We start from the raw sequence: 17,603 nt of genomic DNA on the forward strand, positions 1-17,603 counted from the left end.
TCCCCTCGCTCGGCTGCACTGCCAGCTGTGCGCTCCGCTCCAGTGTGACCCCCGAGAATCCGACGCGCCCCCACGTCCCACGTGCACTGCGCCGTGGAGATCCGTCGCTCGATTCCCTCCGGGAACGGATCCGGAATACTCCAGAGCTCTTCGGATACGCGTGAAATACAGATAGCGGGGGGCTGTAGTTAGTTTCATTAGCGCGCAGTGACCTCCCCTGATTAGACCCGCAGGCCTAGAAGCTCTCGTTCCTTCACTGTTTCAGTCTGCATTTTCTCTCATTCCAGGGATCTCTAATGCATTCCCTTCCTTATCAAAACAGGAAATAGAAAATAATTTAACCCTGAACAGCGTTCGGGACAGAGTCCATTGCCTGCTTTGCAATAAGAGAAAAGTGCCTTCTGTTTAACTGCTACCATGGGCCAGTGAGCAGCGTAACTCGTGCAGCAATCCTAGTCATTTTTTTTAATGTATTAATTCTCTTATTAGCAGATATGGTATTAAATTAAATTTGTTTCCCGGGCTTGAATGTTGCCTGTTGACATACGAGGAGTTTTTGCTAGTCTGCCACCCCCCAGGGATGATGGGCCTATATTGTGCACACACGAGCTTATGAACCCAGACCTTAATTCTTAAATGAATCACGCGCGCGTCTGTTCACACGTAATTAGACCGATGGATCTTGTTTTTCATGTCACAGGAGAGGTGGGCTGTTAAAAAAAAAAAGAAATATCCTGGAGGTTCTTGCAGAGATTTTATTTTTTTTTCCCCAGAAAAAAGGAGTTGGAAACCGCATGTTTCTGAGCGCCTGATAAATCCGACTGGCGGTGTTTAACACAAATCTGGTATTTATTAAAGCAATAAGCTGGTTGTAGCGGTTTTTTTTCCCCTAGTCCCCCCCAGGCAGGCTGTGTCACAGTGGCTGCGTGCGAGGCCCAGACCTGACTGATATAGCTAATAAACTTCATTTAAAGCTAATTCCTGTTCTTTTCCTGCAGCTGGCGCAGGTGACGGGCGATCAATATTGCCTGCCTTTTTGCCCAGGAGCTCGGTGGATCAGGACGAAGGCCACTCCATCAGCCTGTGGAGCGTTTCATTAGAGCAGGGAAACTCCAGGTAGGCCTGTTTCTCCGAGCCCTGCGTCTCTCTCGGTCCCCTCTCCCCAGCCCTTCCTCTGCTTGGTCCCAGCGGGTCCTTCTTCTGTAATTAAATACTGCACTTCCTCCCTTCAAACCTGCTGCTTACCGAAATAAAACTCTGTTGCATCACGGGATGTGTGAATATTAATTAGCGATAATTATTTCATGAGGTGAAAATGCTGTCTGAAGAGGCTTCTGATTTGGCTCTTGGTACCATCCAGTCGCAGGCAGCTGTTTCGCCCTCGTTAGCGCTCACTGGCATCGCATGGCTGGTGAAATGGGCTTAACGAGGATGTGTGTGAGAATGGCAGCTCAGCGCTGGGCTGTTTCCCTGCACTGGAAAAGCCCCATGCAGGCCTTTCTGTCTGCTGTGTGTCGTCCGATTGTGGTTCCAGACATGCATGTTCACATGCGGATGTATTTGAATGAATGGGGAAAATGCAAACATCTGAGTGCACAGAAGAGTTGGTGTGAGATGGAACTGAATCTGCAGCATCTGGGCAAAATTCCCTGTCCCTTGTGTGTCACTTGGCAAATGAAAGCATTTACCTAATGTGTGCATATATATATCTAAACCGACTGCCCTTGCTTTCTTATTTGAATGGACTGAACGAGATCCTTTTCACTCAAGAGTCCAGATATTTGACTTGACCCAGTTTTCTGTTCTCGCTCACGAGTGGCAGCGTGTTTGCAGTATTCTTCTTCGGCCTTAAATGAAAGCCCCCCCCAAAAATACCGCCACACCGAGAATGCGTCTTGCAAACACGGCAAACTCCCCGAATACCCGTTAGGATCTCGAGCAGCTGTTGGATCTGCCGGGGATTTTGGGTGGTTTTTATCGCGAAGCATCGTCTGGTCCGCAGTGCTACACGGCCTGGGGCCCGCGGGCCACGGAGCAGGCGAGCCCGGATGGGGATCTCCTCGCCCAGCCTCCCCCTGCCCGCGTGCTGCACTCCTAGCGCTATCAGGCTGTTCTCTCTCCACACGCCGCTGGTGCGGCCCGGCCCCCCCCCCCTCCTGCTGATAAGCCTGGCTTGAGAACACCATGTTCCCGGCTCGCGGCTCTGATAAGAGTCCCTGCTTCTCGCCCCCCTTATCGCAGTGGGCTTGCCCCTGCCGCTGAAGCTGCAGATAAGGTGTTTGCATGTTGGGGTTGGCCGAGTGGGACACCGTTCTTTCCAAGCGAGAGCAGAGCGACCCTCCGTAGGATGTGCAGGGATGAAGGTGTTGTGTTTATTGAAGCAACAGCCGGCGCTTGGGAATTCTGTCTCGGGCCTCTTGCTCGTGGGGCGACTTTCCTGCCGGATCGAGGGAGATGTGGCAGGAATGTAGGAGGCAGGGGTGGTGACTTTAGCCTAAAGGGCTAGATCTTTGAATCTGCAGGATTGGCGAAGTCTGCTCTACCACTGTTAAACGTGTTCAGAAATATTTGGTGAAGGTTTCTCATCCATCGAAGTATATAGGACTTTGGAAAGTGTTCCAGTCATTATCACCAACTAGTATCGGGGGCTTCAGCCTTTCCATGTTGGCCAGTCCTGCCCCAAGAAACCCCCCTAAAACACTAAATCCCACTGAATAATCATCTGTTCATTTATTGCGAGTAATTCTACGGATAAATGATCTTAAAGGATAGAAGCTGTAGGTGACCAGATTCACGATGAGTTGGTTTTCCATGCTGCTAGTTGGGAAGAGAAGAGTTCCCTTTTGGTTTTCAGGGACCCCTGTGGATTTCTGGGCTCTTCGTTACAAATCTCTGGGCCAGCAGGAAGGAAAATCGTGCTTGGTCGGGGAGGGGTGCAAAATATGTCTTCAAGTGCACTGCAGGGGTTTGATGTCCCAGTTACAATTCCACTCTTCTCATTGACCTGTAAGGAGTGTTCTCCTGCTCTTGCACTAGGCCACACTGTTGCCACCTGTTGACTTTGACACAGTAATGGTAAGTGATAGTATTTTGCCTATATGTAATTAAATTGTCACATAGTATTATTATTGGTTTTACATTTGTACAGCCTGTATACATCAGCCTAGGTATGGGCATCGGTTAAGTAAATTACTAATTTTAATAACACCATTTGTCTGTGTGCTGGTGGCTCCACCCAGCCAGTGGGGCTCCTCTCGTACCTGCGGGCAGGCAGACAGGTAGGCTCTGGGACAGCAGTGGGGAAGAACAATGATGTATTACAGCTCTCCTCTCCTTTCCTCTTCTCTTTCTCTAACTCTGTCCGCGCTGTCAGCACTGGGCTTGCAGGGGTCTGGTGTTTTATCAAAGGAAATTAAACCTCGCGGCCAGGTTTGGACAGAGGAAGAAAAAAAAATCCCAATCCTGCATCGAGCTAGCCTTAAGAAACAGACCCTGGAATCCACTTAAAGCCTCCGTGCCTCCTGGAGTAGTCAGGTGTGGGCAGGCTCTGTATTGTGTGGCCAGGGCCATGAACACTAGCAGTCCGCTCACCGGTTTCAGTCCTTAATAGTCTCACCTGGTCAAGTGTCCCTGCCCAGCCTCTTCGCCATACATGCGCCTGAACTCATGCAGGTAACTCTTGCATTACAGCACAAGTGTCATTTTCTCTTTTTACCTTTCAAAACTCTTTTTCCGCTGTGTGGCGCGGCCCCTCTGAACCGTGGAGCACCTTGTCTGATAAGAGTGCTTTTTTTTTTCCCCCTTAGAATTCTGCGAGTTGTTCCGTTTTTAAACCCGGGGAGGACTTCTGCTACCAGCCTAGTTTGCTCTCGGGGATCCCCAGAGATTAACACGAGAGCCTTTGATGTTGACGAGAAAAAAACTTTGCGAGAGAAACAGAACCGCTTCCCCGTTTGTCAGGGGAAAAAAAAAAATGTAAAAGGAGGAAATGGAAATCTTTTCTTCTTGTACATATCTACATGCATGCTGTGTGCTGCCGTACAGGTGAACGAGTGTGTTCTGGCACTGGATGTGAGGACTGAGGTTGTGTGTGTGTGTGTGTCAGTGCCAAATCACTGGCTGTATTTTAATAAGACAGCCATGATAATAAATCCTGAAAGGCAATCACCTTCTGCTTTCCTCTGAATCAAAGCAAAGCAACATTAGCCAGCACCATGTTCAATTACACTATTCATCACGGGTGTTATCGAGGGGTGTGTGTGATTGAGTTCGGGAGGACGCGTCTGGGCCTTTGGTGGCCTCCTGAGGCACTGGAGGGGGGGTGGTGGATAATGATAATGGAAAGAGAGGGTGGGAGTCATACACTGTAGTCTCCAGCCTTTAAAGCTACAGTGTCGTTTAACACACACACGCGTACCGTAAAGTCCATACCAGAGCCACAGCAGAGCAGATCCTGCTTTCTGTAGCATGAACCAGACTAGAGTGAGTGTTACTCCCCATTAACCCTGTCCATTACAGCGATCAGCCCCCACAGCTGGCTGGACTGGAGCAACTGGGTTGCAGAACCTCAGTCGAGGGTACAGCAGCAGCGTCTGGACTTGAACCCGCAACCTTGCGGTTATAAGTCCAACCTCTTGCTTATTATGCTATGCCACCCGCACATGGAGAAAACAGAACTAGGTGAACTCTCAGGTTTGCTCGGCACCAAGTCAATGAATTTTCTCCCAGCCCTGTTCTTATATTGGAAATAAGCAAGCACCCTGAAAAAGATTTGTCAAATAGTGTCCAGTCTGTGTTGTAATTTTGTGCAATGCTTTTGCTTGCCAAAGAAAAAATGAAGGAAGCTCAGGAACAACAACAGCCTTAGGAGTGTAATTTGAGGACTCAGGAGGGGAATAAAGTTGATTTATGAGTTTGTAGAGAACTGGCTTAGATATGGCTTTTTCTTGAATTGGTGGTAATGAAAAATTTGTGCAAATCAAGCAATACGGAGCCTTTTATCATCACAAGGCCGCAGCAGAAGGTGCAGAGAGTGTTTGCCCTTACTAGGGAGATCCAGGAGGGCCTCGTCCTTAGCTTTGAAAGACTTAAAAAGTAGTGAAATGGATGGCAGGTTATCTTCTTCTCTGGTTTTGTTCTCTTTTTATTAAAAAAAAGCATACTTTTTGGCTGTGTAGCTTTGAACAAAACAGGGTAAAATGAAATCTGTTAAAAAGCTGTATCTTCCATTATGCATGTAAGCTGAGTGTGAGGTACAAAGGTGGATCCAGGTGGATGCTGCACACTGGTGGTGCTGGAGGGGATCCCCATTACCTGTAAAGCTCTTTGAGTGGAGTGTCCAGAAAAGCGCTATATAAGTGTAAGCAATTATTATTATTATTATTATTATTATTACAAGGCATCACACAAGGCCTAGAGAAAAGAGAAGCTAGATGGAGAGCTGGAACTGACAAGCACGTCGTGTTGATGGCCAACGTAGAGGCCTAGAAGGAGAAGGGCTGTGATGCTTCATTCCTGCTGCACGGTCCTGAAATTAGGGTGCCCTTAAAGTGAGATCCCCCACCCCCACCCCCCAGTGCGCTTTTGTTTGTATTGAGGGTGCTCCCTGCACCTCACTCTGACTCACCAAGTGGGGTTAAGATGGGGTTAGGAGGATGATGATGATAGAGCTGCACAAGGGAGCCCATCCCATATGGATGGGATATGCCTCCATGATTAAAACGGAGAGAGAGAGAGAGGTGTGGGGGTGGGGGAGTGGCGCTCAGGGCTGTGGCCTCGCAGTGCAGACCCTGCTAATGGAGAGGAGTAGCCCCAGGGAAATGGATGACCTGACTCTAATCAGAAAGAAGAAGAATGTAGGTGATGGATCACTGAGCTGGGGCCAGAGGGGGACACCATCCCAGAGGACACACATGTCCGCGGCCCACCCCCCCTACCACCTCTGACAGCGTGGCCTGGAGGATCGGAGAGATTTCCCACTGCTTTGGCATTCGAGTGCAAGAACGCCCATCACCACAGGAGAACAGAAACTGTTCGTATCCGTTTCACACTTCTTCATTCTGCAGTTGTCTGCTGGGCCGACTCGCCCCCTGTCAGGGGTACCGGTCGGGCCTGGGTGCGCCCTGCCGGGAGAGCCGGTCCTGTCGAGGAGGAGGCTGTGGGGCCAGGGGGGTGAAACCGGAGGGCCGCGGGGCTATCGAGGGCTGGTCAAACGGGGATTGAAACGCGCCAAACTCAAGCCGATAGTCTGGAGAAGGTGTGATACTGCCAGATGAGCTCCTGGCCGCCTCCTCATGAGCGCTGAGACCCATGGGCGATGGCTGGAGCCGAGAGGCAGCCGCAGCTGAGCAGACCTGTCAGCGGAGGTCCTGTGACTCAGACAGAGGGAAGTGTGTTTATGCGCAGGATGCCAGCTGGGTAATCACAGACAGCAGCATTCTGAGACCGTTTTAAATGCTTTTCATCTGGTGGACTGTTCCCCGGTGAATGATGAGCAGGCCTTCAGTTTTGCTTAAAAATGTGCTGCGACTGAAGTCCCTGAAGTTTACCTTGTGTCATAGTATTCTTTGTATTTCAGTCAATGCTAGTGACACAAAGGGCCCAGTCAAAACGTTCTGTGCGTCCTTCCCACTTTTCTAACATTTGACAACTTTATCTCAGTGCAGTATCTTCCGATAAAGAGCACTTCACCTGTTGGCATCAGCCCAGGCCTGCGTCGCATGTAAATTTGTCATCAGGCTAACGGGGCCTGCAGCCTGATTTTCAATCCACTCCGTTTGACTGCAGTGCCTCATTGGCCCACAGAGTTTATTGAACTTGTGGGAGGTTTAGTGTCCCACTGGTAGCTATAGGCTGTGGTTTCCCATAGAATTAATGTCAGTGTGTGTGGGTATATTTTGTTCTATATAGCCAAACTAATTGCTCCTGCTGGTCTTGTTAGCTGTACTGTCATTCTGAACTGCTGTAGCGGTTTAATAACCTGGAAAAGAGTGATGGTTCTTCCCTGTTGCCCCACTCTCGTTGCTTTTCGAAAGGTGGAGCGGTTTGGGTGGGGGTCAGGGGGCGCGGGGGTGGATCTGCGCCACCCCCCCTCCCGGTACGGGACACGCGGCAGAGAGCAGCACCTCCCTCCATGGGGCCAGGGTGCTCGGGCTGCTGATGGGGAAGGAGACGGATCGCCGCTGATGTCAGCCTGGGTCACGTGACAGGAGTGACTGATTAACCTGTATACTTCCCGAAAAATGCCACAGGCGCCGTTCTGATTAAAGCTCAGAGCGTCATCTATCATTCCGCCAGCATCTCCCATGTCTTCCTTGCAAAATGGATGTGATTCTCAAAATTTAATATCGTTTGCTTGGAAACCATTTGCATTTTGCCATCATCTTCACAGACAGGCGATGTAGAAAAATCCTGTTGCAGGATGAAATGGGTTTACCCTGTTTCTCTCTCTCTCTAGCTGCGGCCTTGTCTCTCTTCATCTTTAAAAGTCCTTGGCAATGGCGGCAGCATGTTGCCGGCTCTCTTGTGACATCAACTGTGTTTTTTTAGTCACCGCAGCCTGCTCGTGGAGCTTTCTCTGTAATAGGATTACGCATGTATGGGGACGGTTTCGTCAGCGAGTTCAAAAAAAAAATATAAGCACGCAATGTTCTGGTTATTCATGCAAAAAATCGAAGCTTTTAAAAGCACCGCGGCATCGTTGGCGGATCTGAGGACACTGCATCCCTTTCTGGAAAGTGTTTAAGGTGGAAAACTGTATTAGATCATCTCTGGATACTCGTTTCTCTTTTGATACGATTGCTTTTTGCTCCACTCTAATGCAACCGCTGTGTGAAAATAGAAAGATTGTTCATGGAGCTTGGGCGAGATCAGAAACATCTTGTGCTTGCTTGTTTATTTGCAAGGAATTTATTGTAAGTGGCTAGACCATCCAGTGTGCTGTTTTTTTCATTTCTTTTTTTCTTATTTTAAGAAGTAGGTGAAGAAATTAGGACTGGTATGCATTCAGTTCATCTGCTGTGCTGTGTGTTAAATGCAGCATTCAATTCAATTAAATCAATGCATAAGCCCTCCTGAGTTGGATTTATTCAGAGATCTTACTATTTGTATAATCACATATATATTGCATATATATATTCTGTCTCTTTAAATGCAGAAAGCATTCCTGGCTTTTTATGTTTGGTTCATTTGAAACACCTGCAGGTTATTTGTGTGCAATTACCTGCAAGAAAATCTCTAGTAGTATAAGTATAGGAATTAACTTTAAAATGTTTTTCTATAATGAATAAAAAATGACAGGCTAATTGAGCTTGAAATGTTTTTTTTAGTTTGCTGTTCTCTCTGAATTTAAATTGCATCTCCCTCCCCTCCTGTGTGGCAGGATCAGCAGATATTTTAATCTTGCACCTTGAGGAGTACCTGGGTGTTTGTTTGACAGTAGGGTGGTGCCTTGACGCATCTTGAATAACGCAAGATAAAAGTGAGAAAGAGCAAGACATAATTGAAAGTTTCACCACTGAACCGCCGACTTCTTCTTTTGCTGGTGTGGATAAAAGCAGATAAGATTTATATTTACACAGGGGCCCTTTATTTGCCCAATATTAAATATGGTTTATTTTCTCAGTGTTGTTTTAGCAGAGGGAGAAACCTTATGAGCTGTAACCAATGTAAGAGTTCTTGCTCATGCTCTGCTAAACCCTTTAGGGTCTAAACGAGCTCAGATCATCAAGGTCATTGCAAAGCCTGAAGTGACTTTCAAGATCTGCTGTTAAGAGTCTTTCCTGTCACTGTGAATTTGCTCCTCATTACAGGATATCCTTAAGACAAGGGTGAGACCTTGATATCTTTCTAGTCTGTGAGGCCGTGTCTTAAATTCTGGACAATTTTTGCACACATTGAGTCAAATCTCTGGTGCACGCATCGGTGTTTATTTTTATTTTTTTTTCCTTTAAGCATCTCTAAAGCCTCTTTAATTAAAAACCGGTCGGTAACGTTTGCTCCTTGTTTGGCAAAGGCACTTGGCAGGTGTTTCGTTGGGGGGGTGTTGCAGGGGAGCAGACTCTTCCCTCGGCTCTCTCCCTGTCTCTCAGTGCGCAGAAAGAGCTGGAGAGGAGCTCTGAGTGTTGAGCATGTCCACACCTCCCCCCTCCCTCTTCCAGTTGCTGTGGAGAGTGGAAACTGTTAACAAGACTCCCCGGTGTACCTCTTCCTGTTTGGCAGGGCCTGGTGTTCTTGTTTTGAGATGAAAATAAAATAAACTTAAACCTCACAATGACGGGAATAGCCCAAACTGATAACATGCCACTTCATCGGAATATTTTTTTTTACTCTTTTTTTAAAGAAAATAACAATAGCCCAGCCACCCTTGCGACCGAGCGTCCTGTGCAATTCATTCTGCCTGTTATTCGTTTAGCAACCAAAAGAGCTCTGTCTGTTCATGTAGGACAATGATAGTCTCAGATTTAGACATCCCAGCATTCCAGTCATTTGTGGAGCTGCACCTACGAAATGCAATAAGGCCACCCATCTGTAATGAATTAATGGGGTGCTGTTTATTCCTAGTGCGGGCTGCACGAAGCCTCAGTAGTACATACTGTAGCATGCTGGAGGGGCCCCCTGGAGTGTACACACACTCACACAGGGACAATTTAGCTACAGATTATTCCAGCCTGCGCGTGTTTGTAGGACGGAGGGAATCTGGAGCACCTGGAATCACGATGTTCAAAGTGATACATTCCCTGTCTTTTGTATTTGACAAATCAGGAACTCTTTTTGATGTCCTCTTAATCATTGGTCATTGGTCCAGGCTCTGTATTATCCTATTAAAATGTCTGTGTGTGCCCAGGCTTGAGTTTCATGACGGGAGGCACCAGGTTTTGGCTAAGATATCCTGCTAATCAGTTCTGTGCATTAATGCATTGGAAAATTTTGCATAAAGAAATGTAATTGTATTTTACTCTAATGTTCCTGATATACTCATTGTTCCTTTTTATGCGTTTTTATCCCACTTTAATGAATAACTGTTGAAACATCTGGATGTGCACCTGCATTTTCTTTGCTAAACCAACATTTAGTTACAGCTCATCAAGGGTCTGAGTAAATAGTGCTGCGATTTGTATTTGCCATTTAGAGATGCTTCACAGAGACAATAGAACATTCAGTCAAAGCTCTTTAACATCCTACCCTTTGCGTCTTCTTTGTTTATCGTATTAATAGTTTTATTGCATGCTTTACTATCAATTAAAAGCCATCCTTGGCTGTCACTTCATATTCTTTCAGGGAAGCTGATGAGAGCTGTTAGAGGAGAAGAGGAGAAAGATTTAAAGCTGAGGCCTGAATCGTGCTGTCTTCCTCGCTACAGTTGTTCACGATGGCAGCAGAGAGAGAGAGAGCTCTTCCTTACAGACAGTGTCAGGGTCTTCTCACTTGCGTAGGCGGGGAAGCCGATAATCGGAGAAAGACCGCAGTTGAGCGTCTGATCCAGCGGGTCGCAGGTGGAAGTTCTGCTCCCGGAAAAACGAGCTGATCTTTGCAGGTGCCGAGGGAGCTGGATCTGTGAGTGTGAGTGGGGTGGGGGGGGTGGGGGTCTTTTTTCGTGCTTTTCGTCCGAGGGATGTCATGAGCCGTCTGCAGATACGCCCCATGTCAACGCTGGAATCTTGTAACTGCTGACTCATCTAGGCGTGCTCCAGCCACTCGTGCATGGCATGTGGAGTGTTTCGTACCGGTGTGAGCGATTGTGTGACAGTAGGAAAGGCAGTGCATGAGCACAAGAGGAGGTAACTCTTCCTCATAGACCCCTTGCACATCCACACACTTCTGGCTCCGCTTCCCCCCACAAGGTTATGGAGCCCCTCCTAATGTCATTTGCCCCTTCTGTGCTGCTTGGACCCAGCTAGTCGTTTCGACCTCCAGGGTAGGCTTTGATAGGACAAAAAAATACCATTCGGGTTTTGCGAGACGGGGTGAGAGTTTCACCCCTTGCAGAGCGGCACAGAGTCACACCATCGAGCTGCAGAAGGATGCCCTCGTCTTCATCCCCCAGACAGCAGTGAAAGAGCTTGCAGAGGTCAGAGCTGCAGGAACAGTGTGGGAGACATATTGTTGCTCTTTGAATACAAGGGCGTCTAAGACCTTGTGAAGCATCATCAGAAGTCTGGGGATGTGTAGGGGGACCGTGATGAAAAATAAGTCTCCCCCACCTTTGGAGAGCATTCGGTGGATAACTCACAAATTCACTTAACTTATTGACTTTCCTTCCTGCTGGATGATCAGTGTGTCCCTGTCTGGCCTTCAGATTATACTTGTATGCGTATGTGATTACACATTAGCGCTGGCGCCTGTATCTTAAGTGAGTTTGCTCTCCAGAACATTGTAACGACCTCTTGTAGCGTGAACGATTGTGCAGTAAACCCAGGAGCAGCGTTGACAAATATGTGCCTCATTTATCAAACTATATTCTTCTTCTTAAGTTTGCACACGGCCTTGTTTCAGATACAGCTAAGATACCAGCAGTTAGGTCTTTCCCCTGTATGTCCAAATCTAATTTGTCTACAGGCCTAGGTGTAAATGGGATTGAAACCCTGGCAAATTTTGGTCGCAAGCCTCCCTGTTTTAGAAAACCCTCAGGCATGGGGCAGGAGGTTCTAAGGAAAGAGACTGACTCCACAGTCTTGAATTGCTCCAGCATATAAGTGCTGCCTCAGTCCCCCCTCCCCCTCCCCCCCCTTCTAGCTGTGGGAGGGCCAGTGCTGACCGTGTTCTGGGGCGCCCCCGCGGAGATCTGCGCACGAAGAGTGATGATGCTGTTGACTCACTGTCTCGGCGACGCCAATCAATCAATTACTCCCGATCAATACTCATCCGCTAAATCCCTCAGGACAGAGAATTAGCTCATTGAAACAGTCCAATCAATTACTTTTCACCTTTTAATAGCAGAGGGTAAAGGGGTGCCAAACCAGCCCCCAGCCCCCCGAGCTACGCTGTGACATTGTATAGGAACAGGACAAACGACTGTGGTTTTCCAGAGCTCCTTGGCTTTATGTTTGTGGTCTTAAATGCGTGGCTAATGGATTGCCTGGGAGCACGCTTTGAATGGGTATTTTATGAGTTCAAGCACTCAGTTCTTCAGAGGCATTAAAAATAAATGTAAAAATTAAATTGTTGCCAATGTTGTTTTTCTGTCTTGTCTCGAAATCGGATTTACGCCTGGGAAGCGTTTTCTTTTAGCGCAGGGAAACAGTTTTTTTTCCCCCTCCCCTTCCCCTAACCCCGCTGAGAGCAAGAGCCGGAGACTCGGCAGGGGAAGAGCAGAGCTAATGCAGTTTTAACTTTGATCCATTTTCGTATTCATGAAGGATAAGGCTTTGCGCTCCCCACATGTGCGCTCACCGTAAGAAAAACCAAACACTGCAGATCGATCGAGAGGCAGAGAGAGATTCCTCCAACACGAGGGGAGTGGAGTTGACTTGACGTCCTCATCTTTCGTTTCCCCAGCCCTGTCTTGTTGTAGCTGTCCCACACTTACTTTGTCCAGGGCTGAGGGTTGCTCACAAATGGGACCCTGCAGTGAATATGACTCATTGCCCCACTGAGACACCAGCAAGGGTAACAGCAGCAGGACTGTACAGCCACTCTGGCCTCCCCCCCCCGCCAGCCCACATCCTCCCACACGCTCACCAGAGACCACCGGCTGCCAGGGAGTGAGACACCCCAGGTGTCAGGGGTGGGAGCTCTGGCCCTTTGCTTTCTGTGCCGGTTGGACATTACTCTGCGGCCGCCCTGAGTCACCGTGACGTTTCACTGCTGGGTTGGCTGGCGAGTCTCGGACATTGGGAAAGAGAAAAACCGAGCCCCCCCGGACAGCCCGCCCAGCGCAGTGACTCCCGGTTCTCCCAAGGCGGTGCCGTGCCCGAGCCGACCCAGATGTTCCCGGAGACGGGACTGGACTGGACTCCAGGGTCGTGCATGAAGTGCTCGTCCCTGCAGCCGGAGTGGTCTGGTTCCATCGCCTTGCTTGGGAATTTGGGATTGGAAGGAAAAAGTGATCCAAGCTGGCTGGTACACAGGACGTCCGGTCCCCGGTTAGGGCTGTCCACCAGATTTTCGCATTCTGAAACGCGTGGCGCGGTTTTCCTTCCTGCTGCCTTACCGGCTCCACTTTTTAAAGTGTGCCTGCTCAGCAGGGCGAGAATTTGCAGCCATCACTTCCGTTTGCTACCTGAAGGGCCTGTGCTGACACCGGAGACGGGGGTGTGTGTCTTTCCCTTTTCCGTTTTCATTTTCTCTTTCCCCAGCCGAAACATTGTTTCTTTTCTTCTCTTCTCAGCATGGCATAAACCATGAAACTCCAGCCTAGCTACAGATACGGTGCCAACTCAGTATTAACTACTGAGTGGATTATATGGGCCAATGGTCTCTTCTCGTTTGTAACCCATTTTATGGTGTTAACAGCCCTTGACATGCTGCAACCTGATGACATCAGTTGCGTATAGTTTTATGTCCAGTACGTCTACAGTAGTAGCTCTCAATAATTCCTTACACTTTTATAGTGTTTTTCTGGACACCCCGCTCAAAGCGCTGTACAGGTAATGGGGATCCCCTCCACCACCAGTGTGCAGCCCCACCTGGATGATGTGACGGCAGCCATAGTGCGCCAGAACACTCCCCACACACCAGCTCTCAGTGGGGAGGAGAACCCAGTGTTGAAGCCATTTCATAGATGGAGATTAAGGTCTCATTGCAACCAAGCAAGTTGTCACTGTGTTAATGCTTCAGTAATACATTTAATTTGGAAAGTGTTCAGGAATACCTTCTACAACCCCTAATTTGAAGAGTTCCTAGCACTTTTACTAGTTGAGTGGCTTTGACATTGAGTTCCTTCCATTGTTCCACATGCTGGCTCTTTCCATTTGTGAGAGTCCTTATCTCCGAATGATAAGTGCACCATTAGTAAAAGGATCTTTACTGCATTGTGTCAGATTCTACCTGTTATCGGTAACGGCGACTTACTCTCCTGAAACTGGTTCCTGGTGATGGATTCTCAAGATTAAGCGATTCAGGCGAACTTGTTTTTGCAAATATCTCACCATTGTCCAGGTATCTGCAGAACTGATAAAGCGAATGGCATTCGCTCTGGTTCCTTTGACTATTCCTTTTTCACGGGTTGGAAGATCTTTAACTTGTTAATGCAAAATCTGCCCCAGAGAGTGTGGTTTTGGAGAAGGGGAACATAATATTTGCACGCAAGAAAAGAGCCGGAGCCTGTCCTGGCAAGCCAGGGGCAAAAGGCACCATACGCCCTGGACTGGATGCCAGTCCATCACAGGGCAAACAGACACAAACACAGACACGCATGTGCCCACACCAAGGATGGTTTTCCCAGAGGTAGATTAACCTACAAGTATGGTTTTTAGACTTTGGACAGGAAATTGTAAGGCCCGGAGGAAGCTCACTTATACACAGGGACAATGTGCCAAGCCCACACAGCTAGCATCACTGGTGCAGAGGTGATCCTAGGGTCCCAAGATGCAAGGCAGCAATGCCAGTCACTGCACCGCTGTGTCGCGCTTGGGCCGGGTACAGACATTCAAAACCCTTAATTGGCATTGATCAAGTCTAAATGGTGGACTTCGTCAGAGTACATACCAGTGGCCTAGATGGGCTGAATGGACAGCTCTCTGCAATAACCATTCTTATGTACTAAAGGAGCACTTTTAATAACTATAAACAACTGAGGGGGCAAGACCGTTGCATTTGGAAACGGTATGAGATGGATGTCTGTTAATCCAGGATTTCAGTTTTAAACTAGTAAAGCAAACGCATCGGACGTCATTCGGAATCTTTTCATCATCTCCGTCTTCCTTGCAATCATGTGCCCGCTGTAATTGAGTAAGAGTTGTCTTGTGTACCGACGTCAGACCAAATGGAATTAAGTTTTAATGGAGTTCATCAGCAGCGATAAGGTGCAGCAGTTGAGGTGTTTAATTGGGTGTGTGCAGTTAATGATGGAGCCAAGCCAGGGACACTAACCGCAGGGTTAGATCCTCACAAGCTGCCAGCTCAGGGCAGACCTGATGGAGTTCATTGAGTCAGCTTGTCTCCTGCTTACAACCGGAAGAAGAGTCAGTTAGAAACTGTGGTTTTGACTGAAATCTTGTTATTCTGGCATAAACAATCTAAACCCAAAAAGCTTCAGCTTTGGCTGCACATATTCGTTTATAGTGGCCTTTGATCTTGATCTGTGTTGATGTTCACAGTCAGCTTTTTTCTTCTGGTTCCTACCTGATTTTGAAAGGAGCAGGGGAGAAGGGTGTCAGGGGTGCCAGGGGAGTCACATTGTTTGCCAGCACACCTGGATCGTGGAGCTTGATCTGAGCCTGGGCAAGTTCTCTTACTAGCTGGGCCACTCAGGAGGCTGCTGTCGTGCACTTTCTCTTCCTTCCTAAGTCATAGTAGGCCTCTTTCTGGCCAGCGAGGACGTGTTGGGATCCCATGCGTGTCCCTGTAGACTACACGTCTCTGTACTCGGGTGGTCATGAAGTATAATGAAAGCCTAGAGCAAGAGTACAGATCTTAATAGGAAATAAAAATGTTGAAGGCAGTAGTGCTGAGCCTCTCAGCGCCACGTTCCCAGATGTCACCAGGCCTGCTCGAGTGTGGGTGCTGTGGGTGCAGGTGGAGCTTTGATGAGTGCATTGAGATCTGCTCTTAGCTCAGCCACCGTTACTTGCAAATGCAATTTCTGAAGAGAACGAAGTGAAATTGCTTTTTGCCGGTGCTGCCCGGCTCCTGACTCGAAAGGTTTTCCGCATGCAGAGAGGGACAAGGAGTAAAGTGGTCTCTCGGAGGGGGGGCTCCACTCTGGCAGCCCTGGGTCCTGTCAGCGATGTGGTAGACAAGTGAAGATCTGAACCTCTTTATACTTAAACAGCAGGAAATATTCACCAAGGGGGAGGTTTTGCACCGTTTAGGTGGGGGAAGTGTTCGTGTGTTCATGCAGTAACTCACCGGAGTTTAACAGAAACCAAACAGCGCCCCAAACATGGAGCTTTAAAGTCATCTTCCACAGCAGTGTACTGCATTTAAAAATTCAACAGTGCTTAAAAAAAGAGGCTGTGCTATTAAATAAATATTGCATTTGTGCAAATGTAAAATATATTAAGTCATATTTAAAGCTTCCCATAATTTCTCTGTGTGTGTGTGTGTAATGGGTTAAACAGGAAGGGAGAGCTCACACAATTCTGCATTTGTTCTAATGAGGGAGTCTGGGAGAAGACAGTGATGTTACCAATGAGGTTTCGGGGGGTACCTTACTAGAGACATAGGTACCAGCCTGTGATCATTTAGATAGGACCTTGGCAGGCCAAAACTTTGCAGCTCTTTGGCTCTGGACTCTTAGACAAGGTAGGGAGATTAAATGCAGGACAGGGAGGGGAGGAGGGGGTGCCTGGTCTGGTGCTTCTAGATGAGGGAGTGGGACAGAAAGGTGGAATGCATTAGCAGGCCAGATCTCTGCAGTGTCTGCTGCTGTCTTCTGTCTGCGTGTGATAAATGGCAGAGTTTGGGGGGGTGACCGCCTCTCCGTGCTGAGGTGGGGGTGGAGTCCTGCCGGGGCAGGGAGGTCAGTGCCTTCTGCTGTGCTGATGGGGGGAAAAAATGCTGGAATCTTTTAAACGTTCAAAGCCAGAAACAGATGGGAGCCCATTCTTCAAAAACTAAAATAAATAAAACGGCACTCCCACACAGCACGCAGAAACTGTCTTGTATGTATTTCACTTGGACAGTTGGCTTCCCTATGGCGAGCAGCACTGTACTGTCATGAAGGCGTGTTTTACCCTACAGGAGTGTCCTTCGCCACCCGGCTCCCGGTTTCACCCTCTGCGCACTTCTCTTGTTCTCCTTCCTGCACCAGGAGAGGAGAGAAAACTCTCCTCCTCTCCCTCTCTCTCTTTTCCTTTGCGTAGGCCCGGCAGGAGTCGGGCAAGAGCAATCCTGGGTCTCGAGACGTGCGAGTAAGGGATGGGAACAGGAGAAGTCTCCCAGCTCTGGAGCGGCCAGAGCTCGCTCCAGCTCCTGCCTGCCGGTGGAGCCGTTGGTATCGAGCCCTCTGGGGGCTAAACCCAGCTCACATGCTGGCCATCTTGACCACTGGCCCGTGGTGAGAGTCGTGTCTCCCAGAGTCCTGCCATGTGCGCACTCAGGCCATGAAGCAAGTGACTGGGCCCTCCCAGCATTGGCCGGCTTGACGATCTCGATACTGGCCAGAGTGACCCCTGGATCTCCATCCTCTGGACAGCTGGCAGGCCTGGACGAAGACGCAGTTCAGTCCCCAGACCATCACCCCTCGCCACAACCTCGAGGGGAGGCGGGTCGTCCGGTGTGGGGCTGTGTGGGATTCTCGCTCCCAGTCCTGCTCAGGCTCCTCTTGTTGCCCGCAGAGCCCCAGCCTGTTATTTCTAGCGGTGTTCCCAGCAATCTGGCCAGCGGGTGTGAAAACAGTCTGGCCTGGAAAGTAAACTTGACGTATTAATAATAGTTTTATTGGCTGCAGATGTCGTAGCTCTTTAAGCAAATAAGTCGTCAGGAGGTTCCGTGACAGGACC

General features: G+C 48.6%; 1 protein-coding gene across 4 annotated transcripts in view; it reads left to right on the top strand.

Moving 5' to 3' along the window:
- raraa (retinoic acid receptor, alpha a) overlaps positions 1 to 17,603 on the top strand; it is a 157,418-nt gene that overhangs the window by 43,417 nt on the left and 96,398 nt on the right. For 3 of the 4 annotated variants that reach the window (XM_069185826.1, XM_069185830.1, XM_069185827.1), the window contains exon 2: positions 999 to 1,116. The exons of the other annotated variant lie outside the window; for it this stretch is intronic. The gene's annotated coding sequence lies outside the window, so the exon portion shown is untranslated. The remainder of the gene's footprint in view (positions 1 to 998; positions 1,117 to 17,603) is intronic. 4 annotated transcript variants of the gene reach the window in all.

The sequence above is a fragment of the Lepisosteus oculatus genome, chromosome 28 (assembly GCF_040954835.1).
Source record: "Lepisosteus oculatus isolate fLepOcu1 chromosome 28, fLepOcu1.hap2, whole genome shotgun sequence".
Lineage (NCBI taxonomy): Eukaryota > Metazoa > Chordata > Actinopteri > Semionotiformes > Lepisosteidae > Lepisosteus > Lepisosteus oculatus.